Source organism: Schistocerca nitens, unplaced genomic scaffold (genome assembly GCF_023898315.1).
Source record: "Schistocerca nitens isolate TAMUIC-IGC-003100 unplaced genomic scaffold, iqSchNite1.1 HiC_scaffold_385, whole genome shotgun sequence".
Lineage (NCBI taxonomy): Eukaryota > Metazoa > Arthropoda > Insecta > Orthoptera > Acrididae > Schistocerca > Schistocerca nitens.
In genome coordinates this window covers 333,663-348,015 of record NW_026045919.1, presented here as the reverse complement: position 1 = coordinate 348,015, position 14,353 = coordinate 333,663, and the positions used below count along the sequence as shown (strand labels likewise).

The following is a 14,353-nucleotide window of genomic DNA, read 5'->3' as shown; positions in this document are numbered from 1 at the left end:
TTAAGTTTCCACTTCTATTGATAATTACTGCGCCAGATGCATTAATGGCACCGGTATAGGGGCATACTGATCTCACTTCATGATACGGAAGACATTCTCGCTAGTTCTTAGTTCTTTTACCTTCCTGCCAAGCTTTTACCTGTTTGGATAGACGACGCATCATGACCCCCGTGTCCACATATAAGTATCATAAGACTCTGAACCAAGGACAATTACTACGTCTTGGTGCGACTGTGCTTCAGTGCAGGGAGGAGGAGACGTCATGGCCAGGCCTCGGGATTCGACCCCTGCCCAACACGCCTCCACCGAGCTGCAAGGAGACAAAAAAAAAGATAAAAAAAAGTGGTTAAGGCGTTAAAAAAAATGGGTAAGGCAAAAAAAAATGGATAAGGCATCGGTCTCCTAAACCGGGGATTGTGGGTTCGAGTATAAAAAAAAAAAAAAAAAAAAAAAAAGTGGTTAAGGCGTCTGACTTGAAATCAGATTCCCTCTGGGAGCGTAGGTTCGAGTCCTGCCGACTGCGAAAATTTTCTCGCTCTCAGAAGAAGGACGTTCAGCTGCATCCTAGCGGTTGCGTCTCCACTAAACACGTGGATCGCCAGCAATGTGCAGGGTGCAGCGCTACAGTCGCGCCCAGAAGCCACAGCTCATCTCCTCGTCTCACAGCCGTCCACCAGGTGTCAGTGCAAGTGTCACCTCTCTGGGCAGTGCAGATGTGTCCATTTTAGCTTGCAGACGATGACGTGTAGCAATTTATGAGCTAGCGCAAGTCAAATGTTTTACCGTGTGTATCTGCTAGATGCTGCCTCTCACACGCTGGAGAGGCTCACTGCTTCTTGTGTCTCGTTCTTTGCACACGAGTTGCACGTGGCATCGATATAGCACAGGTTTTCTAGCGTCAGCGAAGTCAATATTACATGAATCGAGTCGAAGTGTTTGCTTGTTACGATGATGGAAGCAGAAGAAATGTGTGTGGTACTTCACTGCATCTGCTGCTCGCCTTTCAGCGTCCCTGTGTCTTATCAGATGAAGATGACTGTGAAATTGGCGACGGGGCAGAGGTCAACGAAGACGTGCAAAACAGAGACGTTCAACGTCAGCCGAAATAGCTCAGTTGGGAGAGCGTTAGACTGAAGATCTAAAGGTCCCTGGTTCGATCCCGGGTTTCGGCATGCATTCGTTTTGAAGCTGACGCCAATGGAATTGCTCTGAGTTTGTGATAATGTAACTACCGCCGAGAACAAAAATGACTCCCTCCTGTAGCTGTTCTGGTTGTCCAGTGCATGCCATAAGAGGAACACAGTAGGCAAATGCCTGGGAAGCAAGAAAATAAAAAAAAGTCCTACCTATTGCGTTCCCTTTTTTGTGTCAGGACGTGAAGAACGTCTCCAACGGAACCGTGAAATGAGCGAAAACGTGGGAAACATTGCATTCGAAATGCTTGTGAATTTTCCAGTTGCCCAGTGAGTGTCGACAGAACACGTAAATCCTCTGCTCCAACGTATGAGACGTAACGATTGCTGCAATTTGTTCTTGCGTCATGTGTCAGCATTCTTCGATAGTCTGTTACGAGCTTAGCACGATAAGTTTGTAGACAGCATCCAGGCGACGTTTTATTAGTTACAGCTCCATGCAGCGAGTGCACAACAGTAAAGGACATGAGTCAATGTGCAGTTGTGTATCGTGGAAGGTTTACAAACGTCTTGTGAGCCCGGATAGCTCAGTCGGTAGAGCATTAGGCTTTTAACCTAAGGGTCCAGGGTTCAAGTCCCTGTCCGGGCGGAAATTTTAATACTTTGGTAGTGATTCGTCTAGTAGAGGTGGAAACACTACGGAAAAGAATGCAACTACGCCGTTTCCTGACACCACAGTGCTTTAAACGGTAGCAGTTGCATGTGTCGGCAGAACTCGCGCTACCGGCAGTCGTGGCCGAGTGGTTAAGGCGTCTGACTCGAAATCAGATTCCCTCTGGGAGCGTAGGTTCGAGTCCTACCGGCTGCGTGCGATTTTGCGTAAAGAGCAGCAAATATTTTCACACACGTGAACGCGGATGCAAACCAATGACGCCACTCTCAACAAGACGAAAATTTAAGAATACTGAGTTTCGCAACGGCCGCTGCTTCCTGTGGCTACCGGTTCACCTCGCACTGACGCTGGGACTGCAGAAAGCCGTCGCAGGCCCACGAGTGCGCTCCCGTCATTTTCTCGCGCCGACGCCGAGTTTGTGAGTACACAGATGTGCTTGGAAGTGTTGGACAGAGCGAACATTCATTTCTTTTTAAGAATCGAAATTCAGTCATTCGAGTGCGGCAAAAGCAATGGTGCAGCGTTTCTTTTGTTAAGATCTCGCAGCTACTTGCAAGTATGTCCACCGCTTAAGACGACAGAAAAGCAGCGTCAGCGGTGCGTCAGTGGGAAGTCGGTGAAGTCGCCATTGGAGCCATAAGCCAGTAATTACGACATGTGAATCACTCGCACACCACGCAGCTGTACGGTAGCTCAGTCGGTAGAGCGTTAGGTTTTCAACCAAAGGGTGTTGGGTTGAAGCCCCTGTCTGGGCGAAAATTAATACACTTTCGTAACGGCTAATGTGCTGGCAATGGAAACACTAGAGAAAAGAGTGAGGCCACGCCGCTTTCTGCCATCGGATTGCTTCTAAAGATGTCACTTTCACTTGTCGGAAGTCGATATTGCCACAGGCAGTCGTGGCCGAGTGGTTAATGGCAGCTGATGGTCGCCGGCTTACCTTACAGAATCAAATAACCCATGAACTTACCTGCTACTATGAGACCTTATATGCTGTGGCTGATTCTGATCCGGTTGATAATGACGAGATTTTAACTGCTATCCCATCAGTTTTAACAGAGGACCATAATACGGAATTTTTAGCTCCTTTTACTGCAGACGAAATTTCAGCTTTTATTGCTTGTTCACCATCTCACAAATCTCCTGGTCCGGATGGCCTTCCTAAGGAGTTTTTTGTTCGCTTTTGGCCTATTATAGGGCCTGTTTTTACGGATATAGTAAATGAAATTTTGAATGGTGGCTCAATTCCAGCCGATTTCAAGAGAGGTACGGTTGTCCTGATACCGAAAGCTGCTGGTTTGAAGACAGCTAGTGACTTTCGTCCTTTAACCCTTTTAAATTTTGATTATAAGACGGCTGCTAGGGCTGTTAATGCACGTCTATCCCTCTTGCTTACACCTGTGATAACTCCTTGTCAAAGCTGCTTTCCGGGGCGCTCCATCTTGACGCCTCTGGCGGGGTATCGTGATATTGTGTCGATTGTCGCTGTCACCAATATTTCCTGTGCGCTTTTATTTGTTGATTTTAGTAAGGCTTTTGATCGTGTGTCCCATTCGTTTTTAGAGCTTCTGCTGCGCCGACTCGGTTTTAATGAAAAGGCGCTGCTGGTACTTAAGAATATGACGACTGGCATTTCTGCTAAGATTGACATTAATGGCCAGCTGACGAAGGTCATTGATATTAAACGTGGCGTCCCGCAAGGTAGCCCTTTATCCATGACCCTTTATGCTCTCTCCCTTCAACCACTCCTCACACGTCTCAACTCGACACTTCGTGGTCTTACGATCTCTGGGGTTACCCAGACAGCAACAGCTTATGCTGATGATTTGGTTGTTTTGCTTCGTTCCGCCGCAGAAGTGCCGCTGTTGAAAATGGAACTAGATAAATTTTCTGCAGCCTCAGGTTCTCGTATTAACCCCCGTAAAAGCAAACTCCTGAATTTGCGGGGCTTTGAACGTGTGGTTATTCCGTGGGTTATGGCTGTTGAACACCATACACATTTAGGTATCTATCTTGAACGGTGTCCTCTTCGTATGGCTGCAAAAAATTGGCAAGTGGCCATTTCCAAGCTTCAAGGTGTTTTATTCGAACACTCATGGCGTTCGATACCGCTACTGCAAAAAAAGCGTGTATTAGACACTTATGTTTTATGTAAAGTATATTACGTTGCTCAGTTGTTTCCGCTTCCCCGAATGCAGGGTGCAAAAATGGTCCAGCTTATTAACAGATATATTTGGCGGGGGCACATTTTTAAATTACGTTGTGATGTTTTTACGAAGCCGCGTCTTGAGGGCGGCTTGTCGTTCACCGATGTCCGTGTCAAGGCTGCTGCCCTTTATGTTAAGCGAACCCTCCATCTTTTATTTTCTGAGTCCCCGACTGTTACTTCGCGATTACTCCATGTCGTTCGTCCTGAGAGCTTGTCACCGCCTATTAACGTAGGGTCTCTAAATGCGAAGCTACGACATGTTCGGGACTTCTACATTGAGATTAGTTACCTGGATCTCCACTTACAACGTCGTCCTGTTTTTACTACGCGAACACTGCTTGCCAAATGGCACAGGTCGTTTTCTTCCAACCCGATTGTTTTGCAGTATCCCCGTTTTAATTGGCGTAACATATGGACGAATATTAGCTTACCCGTTCATTCAGCAACTGTTGCCTCCCTATGGTATAAGGTGGTTAATCAGCTGATTCCTACGAACGTACGACTTCATCGTATAGGTTTATGTGTCTCTCCGCTTTGTCAAACGTGTGGTTGTGTTGATACGCTCCCACACCGATTTACCTGCGCTGACCGTCTTCGCATGTGGTACTGGCTGCGCCGACAATTGGCGTTACTCACCAGGAGTTCGGAATCGGCATTTACAACTGATATCCTCTGCTGGCCGGACACGGTTTTTTATCCCCGGACAAAGAACAACACCATTATGTGGCTTCTTGGCCGTTACATTTTTGCAGTGGTTGATGGTGATGGTCTTTCCGATTTTATTTCGTTTATTGGTTACATGCTTCATGAGTACTGGACGCAAAAATCTTTCCCACATCTTAAGAGGGACTTTGCGAATATGCTTAGTATTGTTTTCGAAAAGCAGGGGATTGGTTAAGTTTCCACTTCTATTGATAATTACTGCGCCAGATGCATTAATGGCACCGGTATAGGGGCATACTGATCTCACTTCATGATACGGAAGACATTCTCGCTAGTTCTTAGTTCTTTTACCTTCCTGCCAAGCTTTTACCTGTTTGGATAGACGACGCATCATGACCCCCGTGTCCACATATAAGTATCATAAGACTCTGAACCAAGGACAATTACTACGTCTTGGTGCGACTGTGCTTCAGTGCAGGGAGGAGGAGACGTCATGGCCAGGCCTCGGGATTCGACCCCTGCCCAACACGCCTCCACCGAGCTGCAAGGAGACAAAAAAAAAGATAAAAAAAAAGTGGTTAAGGCGTTAAAAAAAAATGGATAAGGCAAAAAAAAAAAAATGGATAAGGCATCGGTCTCCTAAACCGGGGATTGTGGGTTCGAGTATAAAAAAAAAAAAAAAAAAAAAAAAAAAAGTGGTTAAGGCGTCTGACTTGAAATCAGATTCCCTCTGGGAGCGTAGGTTCGAGTCCTGCCGACTGCGAAAATTTTCTCGCTCTCAGAAGAAGGACGTTCAGCTGCATCCTAGCGGTTGCGTCTCCACTAAACACGTGGATCGCCAGCAATGTGCAGGGTGCAGCGCTACAGTCGCGCCCAGAAGCCACAGCTCATCTCCTCGTCTCACAGCCGTCCACCAGGTGTCAGTGCAAGTGTCACCTCTCTGGGCAGTGCAGATGTGTCCATTTTAGCTTGCAGACGATGACGTGTAGCAATTTATGAGCTAGCGCAAGTTAAATGTTTTACCGTGTGTATCTGCTAGATGCTGCCTCTCACACGCTGGAGAGGCTCACTGCTTCTTGTGTCTCGTTCTTTGCACACGAGTTGCACGTGGCATCGATATAGCACAGGTTTTCTAGCGTCAGCGAAGTCAATATTACATGAATCGAGTCGAAGTGTTTGCTTGTTACGATGATGGAAGCAGAAGAAATGTGTGTGGTACTTCACTGCATCTGCTGCTCGCCTTTCAGCGTCCCTGTGTCTTATCAGATGAAGATGACTGTGAAATTGGCGACGGGGCAGAGGTCAACGAAGACGTGCAAAACAGAGACGTTCAACGTCAGCCGAAATAGCTCAGTTGGGAGAGCGTTAGACTGAAGATCTAAAGGTCCCTGGTTCGATCCCGGGTTTCGGCATGCATTCGTTTTGAAGCTGACGCCAATGGAATTGCTCTGAGTTTGTGATAATGTAACTACCGCCGAGAACAAAAATGACTCCCTCCTGTAGCTGTTCTGGTTGTCCAGTGCATGCCATAAGAGGAACACAGTAGGCAAATGCCTGGGAAGCAAGAAAATAAAAAAAAGTCCTACCTATTGCGTTCCCTTTTTTGTGTCAGGACGTGAAGAACGTCTCCAACGGAACCGTGAAATGAGCGAAAACGTGGGAAACATTGCATTCGAAATGCTTGTGAATTTTCCAGTTGCCCAGTGAGTGTCGACAGAACACGTAAATCCTCTGCTCCAACGTATGAGACGTAACGATTGCTGCAATTTGTTCTTGCGTCATGTGTCAGCATTCTTCGATAGTCTGTTACGAGCTTAGCACGATAAGTTTGTAGACAGCATCCAGGCGACGTTTTATTAGTTACAGCTCCATGCAGCGAGTGCACAACAGTAAAGGACATGAGTCAATGTGCAGTTGTGTATCGTGGAAGGTTTACAAACGTCTTGTGAGCCCGGATAGCTCAGTCGGTAGAGCATTAGGCTTTTAACCTAAGGGTCCAGGGTTCAAGTCCCTGTCCGGGCGGAAATTTTAATACTTTGGTAGTGATTCGTCTAGTAGAGGTGGAAACACTACGGAAAAGAATGCAACTACGCCGTTTCCTGACACCACAGTGCTTTAAACGGTAGCAGTTGCATGTGTCGGCAGAACTCGCGCTACCGGCAGTCGTGGCCGAGTGGTTAAGGCGTCTGACTCGAAATCAGATTCCCTCTGGGAGCGTAGGTTCGAGTCCTACCGGCTGCGTGCGATTTTGCGTAAAGAGCAGCAAATATTTTCACACACGTGAACGCGGATGCAAACCAATGACGCCACTCTCAACAAGACGAAAATTTAAGAATACTGAGTTTCGCAACGGCCGCTGCTTCCTGTGGCTACCGGTTCACCTCGCACTGACGCTGGGACTGCAGAAAGCCGTCGCAGGCCCACGAGTGCGCTCCCGTCATTTTCTCGCGCCGACGCCGAGTTTGTGAGTACACAGATGTGCTTGGAAGTGTTGGACAGAGCGAACATTCATTTCTTTTTAAGAATCGAAATTCAGTCATTCGAGTGCGGCAAAAGCAATGGTGCAGCGTTTCTTTTGTTAAGATCTCGCAGCTACTTGCAAGTATGTCCACCGCTTAAGACGACAGAAAAGCAGCGTCAGCGGTGCGTCAGTGGGAAGTCGGTGAAGTCGCCATTGGAGCCATAAGCCAGTAATTACGACATGTGAATCACTCGCACACCACGCAGCTGTACGGTAGCTCAGTCGGTAGAGCGTTAGGTTTTCAACCAAAGGGTGTTGGGTTGAAGCCCCTGTCTGGGCGAAAATTAATACACTTTCGTAACGGCTAATGTGCTGGCAATGGAAACACTAGAGAAAAGAGTGAGGCCACGCCGCTTTCTGCCATCGGATTGCTTCTAAAGATGTCACTTTCACTTGTCGGAAGTCGATATTGCCACAGGCAGTCGTGGCCGAGTGGTTAATGGCAGCTGATGGTCGCCGGCTTACCTTACAGAATCAAATAACCCATGAACTTACCTGCTACTATGAGACCTTATATGCTGTGGCTGATTCTGATCCGGTTGATAATGACGAGATTTTAACTGCTATCCCATCAGTTTTAACAGAGGACCATAATACGGAATTTTTAGCTCCTTTTACTGCAGACGAAATTTCAGCTTTTATTGCTTGTTCACCATCTCACAAATCTCCTGGTCCGGATGGCCTTCCTAAGGAGTTTTTTGTTCGCTTTTGGCCTATTATAGGGCCTGTTTTTACGGATATAGTAAATGAAATTTTGAATGGTGGCTCAATTCCAGCCGATTTCAAGAGAGGTACGGTTGTCCTGATACCGAAAGCTGCTGGTTTGAAGACAGCTAGTGACTTTCGTCCTTTAACCCTTTTAAATTTTGATTATAAGACGGCTGCTAGGGCTGTTAATGCACGTCTATCCCTCTTGCTTACACCTGTGATAACTCCTTGTCAAAGCTGCTTTCCGGGGCGCTCCATCTTGACGCCTCTGGCGGGGTATCGTGATATTGTGTCGATTGTCGCTGTCACCAATATTTCCTGTGCGCTTTTATTTGTTGATTTTAGTAAGGCTTTTGATCGTGTGTCCCATTCGTTTTTAGAGCTTCTGCTGCGCCGACTCGGTTTTAATGAAAAGGCGCTGCTGGTACTTAAGAATATGACGACTGGCATTTCTGCTAAGATTGACATTAATGGCCAGCTGACGAAGGTCATTGATATTAAACGTGGCGTCCCGCAAGGTAGCCCTTTATCCATGACCCTTTATGCTCTCTCCCTTCAACCACTCCTCACACGTCTCAACTCGACACTTCGTGGTCTTACGATCTCTGGGGTTACCCAGACAGCAACAGCTTATGCTGATGATTTGGTTGTTTTGCTTCGTTCCGCCGCAGAAGTGCCGCTGTTGAAAATGGAACTAGATAAATTTTCTGCAGCCTCAGGTTCTCGTATTAACCCCCGTAAAAGCAAACTCCTGAATTTGCGGGGCTTTGAACGTGTGGTTATTCCGTGGGTTATGGCTGTTGAACACCATACACATTTAGGTATCTATCTTGAACGGTGTCCTCTTCGTATGGCTGCAAAAAATTGGCAAGTGGCCATTTCCAAGCTTCAAGGTGTTTTATTCGAACACTCATGGCGTTCGATACCGCTACTGCAAAAAAAGCGTGTATTAGACACTTATGTTTTATGTAAAGTATATTACGTTGCTCAGTTGTTTCCGCTTCCCCGAATGCAGGGTGCAAAAATGGTCCAGCTTATTAACAGATATATTTGGCGGGGGCACATTTTTAAATTACGTTGTGATGTTTTTACGAAGCCGCGTCTTGAGGGCGGCTTGTCGTTCACCGATGTCCGTGTCAAGGCTGCTGCCCTTTATGTTAAGCGAACCCTCCATCTTTTATTTTCTGAGTCCCCGACTGTTACTTCGCGATTACTCCATGTCGTTCGTCCTGAGAGCTTGTCACCGCCTATTAACGTAGGGTCTCTAAATGCGAAGCTACGACATGTTCGGGACTTCTACATTGAGATTAGTTACCTGGATCTCCACTTACAACGTCGTCCTGTTTTTACTACGCGAACACTGCTTGCCAAATGGCACAGGTCGTTTTCTTCCAACCCGATTGTTTTGCAGTATCCCCGTTTTAATTGGCGTAACATATGGACGAATATTAGCTTACCCGTTCATTCAGCAACTGTTGCCTCCCTATGGTATAAGGTGGTTAATCAGCTGATTCCTACGAACGTACGACTTCATCGTATAGGTTTATGTGTCTCTCCGCTTTGTCAAACGTGTGGTTGTGTTGATACGCTCCCACACCGATTTACCTGCGCTGACCGTCTTCGCATGTGGTACTGGCTGCGCCGACAATTGGCGTTACTCACCAGGAGTTCGGAATCGGCATTTACAACTGATATCCTCTGCTGGCCGGACACGGTTTTTTATCCCCGGACAAAGAACAACACCATTATGTGGCTTCTTGGCCGTTACATTTTTGCAGTGGTTGATGGTGATGGTCTTTCCGATTTTATTTCGTTTATTGGTTACATGCTTCATGAGTACTGGACGCAAAAATCTTTCCCACATCTTAAGAGGGACTTTGCGAATATGCTTAGTATTGTTTTCGAAAAGCAGGGGATTGGTTAAGTTTCCACTTCTATTGATAATTACTGCGCCAGATGCATTAATGGCACCGGTATAGGGGCATACTGATCTCACTTCATGATACGGAAGACATTCTCGCTAGTTCTTAGTTCTTTTACCTTCCTGCCAAGCTTTTACCTGTTTGGATAGACGACGCATCATGACCCCCGTGTCCACATATAAGTATCATAAGACTCTGAACCAAGGACAATTACTACGTCTTGGTGCGACTGTGCTTCAGTGCAGGGAGGAGGAGACGTCATGGCCAGGCCTCGGGATTCGACCCCTGCCCAACACGCCTCCACCGAGCTGCAAGGAGACAAAAAAAAAGATAAAAAAAAAGTGGTTAAGGCGTTAAAAAAAAATGGATAAGGCAAAAAAAAAATGGATAAGGCATCGGTCTCCTAAACCGGGGATTGTGGGTTCGAGTATAAAAAAAAAAAAAAAAAAAAAAAAAAAAGTGGTTAAGGCGTCTGACTTGAAATCAGATTCCCTCTGGGAGCGTAGGTTCGAGTCCTGCCGACTGCGAAAATTTTCTCGCTCTCAGAAGAAGGACGTTCAGCTGCATCCTAGCGGTTGCGTCTCCACTAAACACGTGGATCGCCAGCAATGTGCAGGGTGCAGCGCTACAGTCGCGCCCAGAAGCCACAGCTCATCTCCTCGTCTCACAGCCGTCCACCAGGTGTCAGTGCAAGTGTCACCTCTCTGGGCAGTGCAGATGTGTCCATTTTAGCTTGCAGACGATGACGTGTAGCAATTTATGAGCTAGCGCAAGTCAAATGTTTTACCGTGTGTATCTGCTAGATGCTGCCTCTCACACGCTGGAGAGGCTCACTGCTTCTTGTGTCTCGTTCTTTGCACACGAGTTGCACGTGGCATCGATATAGCACAGGTTTTCTAGCGTCAGCGAAGTCAATATTACATGAATCGAGTCGAAGTGTTTGCTTGTTACGATGATGGAAGCAGAAGAAATGTGTGTGGTACTTCACTGCATCTGCTGCTCGCCTTTCAGCGTCCCTGTGTCTTATCAGATGAAGATGACTGTGAAATTGGCGACGGGGCAGAGGTCAACGAAGACGTGCAAAACAGAGACGTTCAACGTCAGCCGAAATAGCTCAGTTGGGAGAGCGTTAGACTGAAGATCTAAAGGTCCCTGGTTCGATCCCGGGTTTCGGCATGCATTCGTTTTGAAGCTGACGCCAATGGAATTGCTCTGAGTTTGTGATAATGTAACTACCGCCGAGAACAAAAATGACTCCCTCCTGTAGCTGTTCTGGTTGTCCAGTGCATGCCATAAGAGGAACACAGTAGGCAAATGCCTGGGAAGCAAGAAAATAAAAAAAAGTCCTACCTATTGCGTTCCCTTTTTTGTGTCAGGACGTGAAGAACGTCTCCAACGGAACCGTGAAATGAGCGAAAACGTGGGAAACATTGCATTCGAAATGCTTGTGAATTTTCCAGTTGCCCAGTGAGTGTCGACAGAACACGTAAATCCTCTGCTCCAACGTATGAGACGTAACGATTGCTGCAATTTGTTCTTGCGTCATGTGTCAGCATTCTTCGATAGTCTGTTACGAGCTTAGCACGATAACTTTGTAGACAGCATCCAGGCGACGTTTTATTAGTTACAGCTCCATGCAGCGAGTGCACAACAGTAAAGGACATGAGTCAATGTGCAGTTGTGTATCGTGGAAGGTTTACAAACGTCTTGTGAGCACGGATAGCTCAGTCGGTAGAGCATTAGGCTTTTAACCTAAGGGTCCAGGGTTCAAGTCCCTGTCCGGGCGGAAATTTTAATACTTTGGTAGTGATTCGTCTAGTAGAGGTGGAAACACTACGGAAAAGAATGCAACTACGCCGTTTCCTGACACCACAGTGCTTTAAACGGTAGCAGTTGCATGTGTCGGCAGAACTCGCGCTACCGGCAGTCGTGGCCGAGTGGTTAAGGCGTCTGACTCGAAATCAGATTCCCTCTGGGAGCGTAGGTTCGAGTCCTACCGGCTGCGTGCGATTTTGCGTAAAGAGCAGCAAATATTTTCACACACGTGAACGCGGATGCAAACCAATGACGCCACTCTCAACAAGACGAAAATTTAAGAATACTGAGTTTCGCAACGGCCGCTGCTTCCTGTGGCTACCGGTTCACCTCGCACTGACGCTGGGACTGCAGAAAGCCGTCGCAGGCCCACGAGTGCGCTCCCGTCATTTTCTCGCGCCGACGCCGAGTTTGTGAGTACACAGATGTGCTTGGAAGTGTTGGACAGAGCGAACATTCATTTCTTTTTAAGAATCGAAATTCAGTCATTCGAGTGCGGCAAAAGCAATGGTGCAGCGTTTCTTTTGTTAAGATCTCGCAGCTACTTGCAAGTATGTCCACCGCTTAAGACGACAGAAAAGCAGCGTCAGCGGTGCGTCAGTGGGAAGTCGGTGAAGTCGCCATTGGAGCCATAAGCCAGTAATTACGACATGTGAATCACTCGCACACCACGCAGCTGTACGGTAGCTCAGTCGGTAGAGCGTTAGGTTTTCAACCAAAGGGTGTTGGGTTGAAGCCCCTGTCTGGGCGAAAATTAATACACTTTCGTAACGGCTAATGTGCTGGCAATGGAAACACTAGAGAAAAGAGTGAGGCCACGCCGCTTTCTGCCATCGGATTGCTTCTAAAGATGTCACTTTCACTTGTCGGAAGTCGATATTGCCACAGGCAGTCGTGGCCGAGTGGTTAATGGCAGCTGATGGTCGCCGGCTTACCTTACAGAATCAAATAACCCATGAACTTACCTGCTACTATGAGACCTTATATGCTGTGGCTGATTCTGATCCGGTTGATAATGACGAGATTTTAACTGCTATCCCATCAGTTTTAACAGAGGACCATAATACGGAATTTTTAGCTCCTTTTACTGCAGACGAAATTTCAGCTTTTATTGCTTGTTCACCATCTCACAAATCTCCTGGTCCGGATGGCCTTCCTAAGGAGTTTTTTGTTCGCTTTTGGCCTATTATAGGGCCTGTTTTTACGGATATAGTAAATGAAATTTTGAATGGTGGCTCAATTCCAGCCGATTTCAAGAGAGGTACGGTTGTCCTGATACCGAAAGCTGCTGGTTTGAAGACAGCTAGTGACTTTCGTCCTTTAACCCTTTTAAATTTTGATTATAAGACGGCTGCTAGGGCTGTTAATGCACGTCTATCCCTCTTGCTTACACCTGTGATAACTCCTTGTCAAAGCTGCTTTCCGGGGCGCTCCATCTTGACGCCTCTGGCGGGGTATCGTGATATTGTGTCGATTGTCGCTGTCACCAATATTTCCTGTGCGCTTTTATTTGTTGATTTTAGTAAGGCTTTTGATCGTGTGTCCCATTCGTTTTTAGAGCTTCTGCTGCGCCGACTCGGTTTTAATGAAAAGGCGCTGCTGGTACTTAAGAATATGACGACTGGCATTTCTGCTAAGATTGACATTAATGGCCAGCTGACGAAGGTCATTGATATTAAACGTGGCGTCCCGCAAGGTAGCCCTTTATCCATGACCCTTTATGCTCTCTCCCTTCAACCACTCCTCACACGTCTCAACTCGACACTTCGTGGTCTTACGATCTCTGGGGTTACCCAGACAGCAACAGCTTATGCTGATGATTTGGTTGTTTTGCTTCGTTCCGCCGCAGAAGTGCCGCTGTTGAAAATGGAACTAGATAAATTTTCTGCAGCCTCAGGTTCTCGTATTAACCCCCGTAAAAGCAAACTCCTGAATTTGCGGGGCTTTGAACGTGTGGTTATTCCGTGGGTTATGGCTGTTGAACACCATACACATTTAGGTATCTATCTTGAACGGTGTCCTCTTCGTATGGCTGCAAAAAATTGGCAAGTGGCCATTTCCAAGCTTCAAGGTGTTTTATTCGAACACTCATGGCGTTCGATACCGCTACTGCAAAAAAAGCGTGTATTAGACACTTATGTTTTATGTAAAGTATATTACGTTGCTCAGTTGTTTCCGCTTCCCCGAATGCAGGGTGCAAAAATGGTCCAGCTTATTAACAGATATATTTGGCGGGGGCACATTTTTAAATTACGTTGTGATGTTTTTACGAAGCCGCGTCTTGAGGGCGGCTTGTCGTTCACCGATGTCCGTGTCAAGGCTGCTGCCCTTTATGTTAAGCGAACCCTCCATCTTTTATTTTCTGAGTCCCCGACTGTTACTTCGCGATTACTCCATGTCGTTCGTCCTGAGAGCTTGTCACCGCCTATTAACGTAGGGTCTCTAAATGCGAAGCTACGACATGTTCGGGACTTCTACATTGAGATTAGTTACCTGGATCTCCACTTACAACGTCGTCCTGTTTTTACTACGCGAACACTGCTTGCCAAATGGCACAGGTCGTTTTCTTCCAACCCGATTGTTTTGCAGTATCCCCGTTTTAATTGGCGTAACATATGGACGAATATTAGCTTACCCGTTCATTCAGCAACTGTTGCCTCCCTATGGTATAAGGTGGTTAATCAGCTGATTCCTACGAACGTACGACTT

General features: G+C 46.8%; 9 non-coding genes across 9 annotated transcripts; all 9 read left to right on the top strand.

Moving 5' to 3' along the window:
- Positions 1-1,099: 1,099 nt before the first annotated feature.
- On the top strand, positions 1,100-1,172 carry Trnaf-gaa (transfer RNA phenylalanine (anticodon GAA)). Its single transcript has one exon. It is a non-coding gene; the product is annotated as a tRNA-Phe (tRNA).
- Positions 1,173-1,709: 537 nt separating this feature from the next.
- Trnak-uuu (transfer RNA lysine (anticodon UUU)) lies at positions 1,710-1,782 on the top strand. Its single transcript has one exon. It is a non-coding gene; the product is annotated as a tRNA-Lys (tRNA).
- A 137-nt stretch (positions 1,783-1,919) lies between these two features.
- Trnas-cga (transfer RNA serine (anticodon CGA)) lies at positions 1,920-2,001 on the top strand. The gene has a single exon. It is a non-coding gene; the product is annotated as a tRNA-Ser (tRNA).
- Positions 2,002-6,017: 4,016 nt separating this feature from the next.
- On the top strand, positions 6,018-6,090 carry Trnaf-gaa (transfer RNA phenylalanine (anticodon GAA)). Its single transcript has one exon. It is a non-coding gene; the product is annotated as a tRNA-Phe (tRNA).
- A 537-nt stretch (positions 6,091-6,627) lies between these two features.
- Positions 6,628-6,700, top strand: Trnak-uuu (transfer RNA lysine (anticodon UUU)). Its single transcript has one exon. It is a non-coding gene; the product is annotated as a tRNA-Lys (tRNA).
- Positions 6,701-6,837: 137 nt separating this feature from the next.
- Trnas-cga (transfer RNA serine (anticodon CGA)) lies at positions 6,838-6,919 on the top strand. The gene has a single exon. It is a non-coding gene; the product is annotated as a tRNA-Ser (tRNA).
- Positions 6,920-10,932: 4,013 nt separating this feature from the next.
- Trnaf-gaa (transfer RNA phenylalanine (anticodon GAA)) lies at positions 10,933-11,005 on the top strand. Its single transcript has one exon. It is a non-coding gene; the product is annotated as a tRNA-Phe (tRNA).
- Positions 11,006-11,542: 537 nt separating this feature from the next.
- Trnak-uuu (transfer RNA lysine (anticodon UUU)) lies at positions 11,543-11,615 on the top strand. Its single transcript has one exon. It is a non-coding gene; the product is annotated as a tRNA-Lys (tRNA).
- Positions 11,616-11,752: 137 nt separating this feature from the next.
- Positions 11,753-11,834, top strand: Trnas-cga (transfer RNA serine (anticodon CGA)). Its single transcript has one exon. It is a non-coding gene; the product is annotated as a tRNA-Ser (tRNA).
- Positions 11,835-14,353: the final 2,519 nt, after the last annotated feature.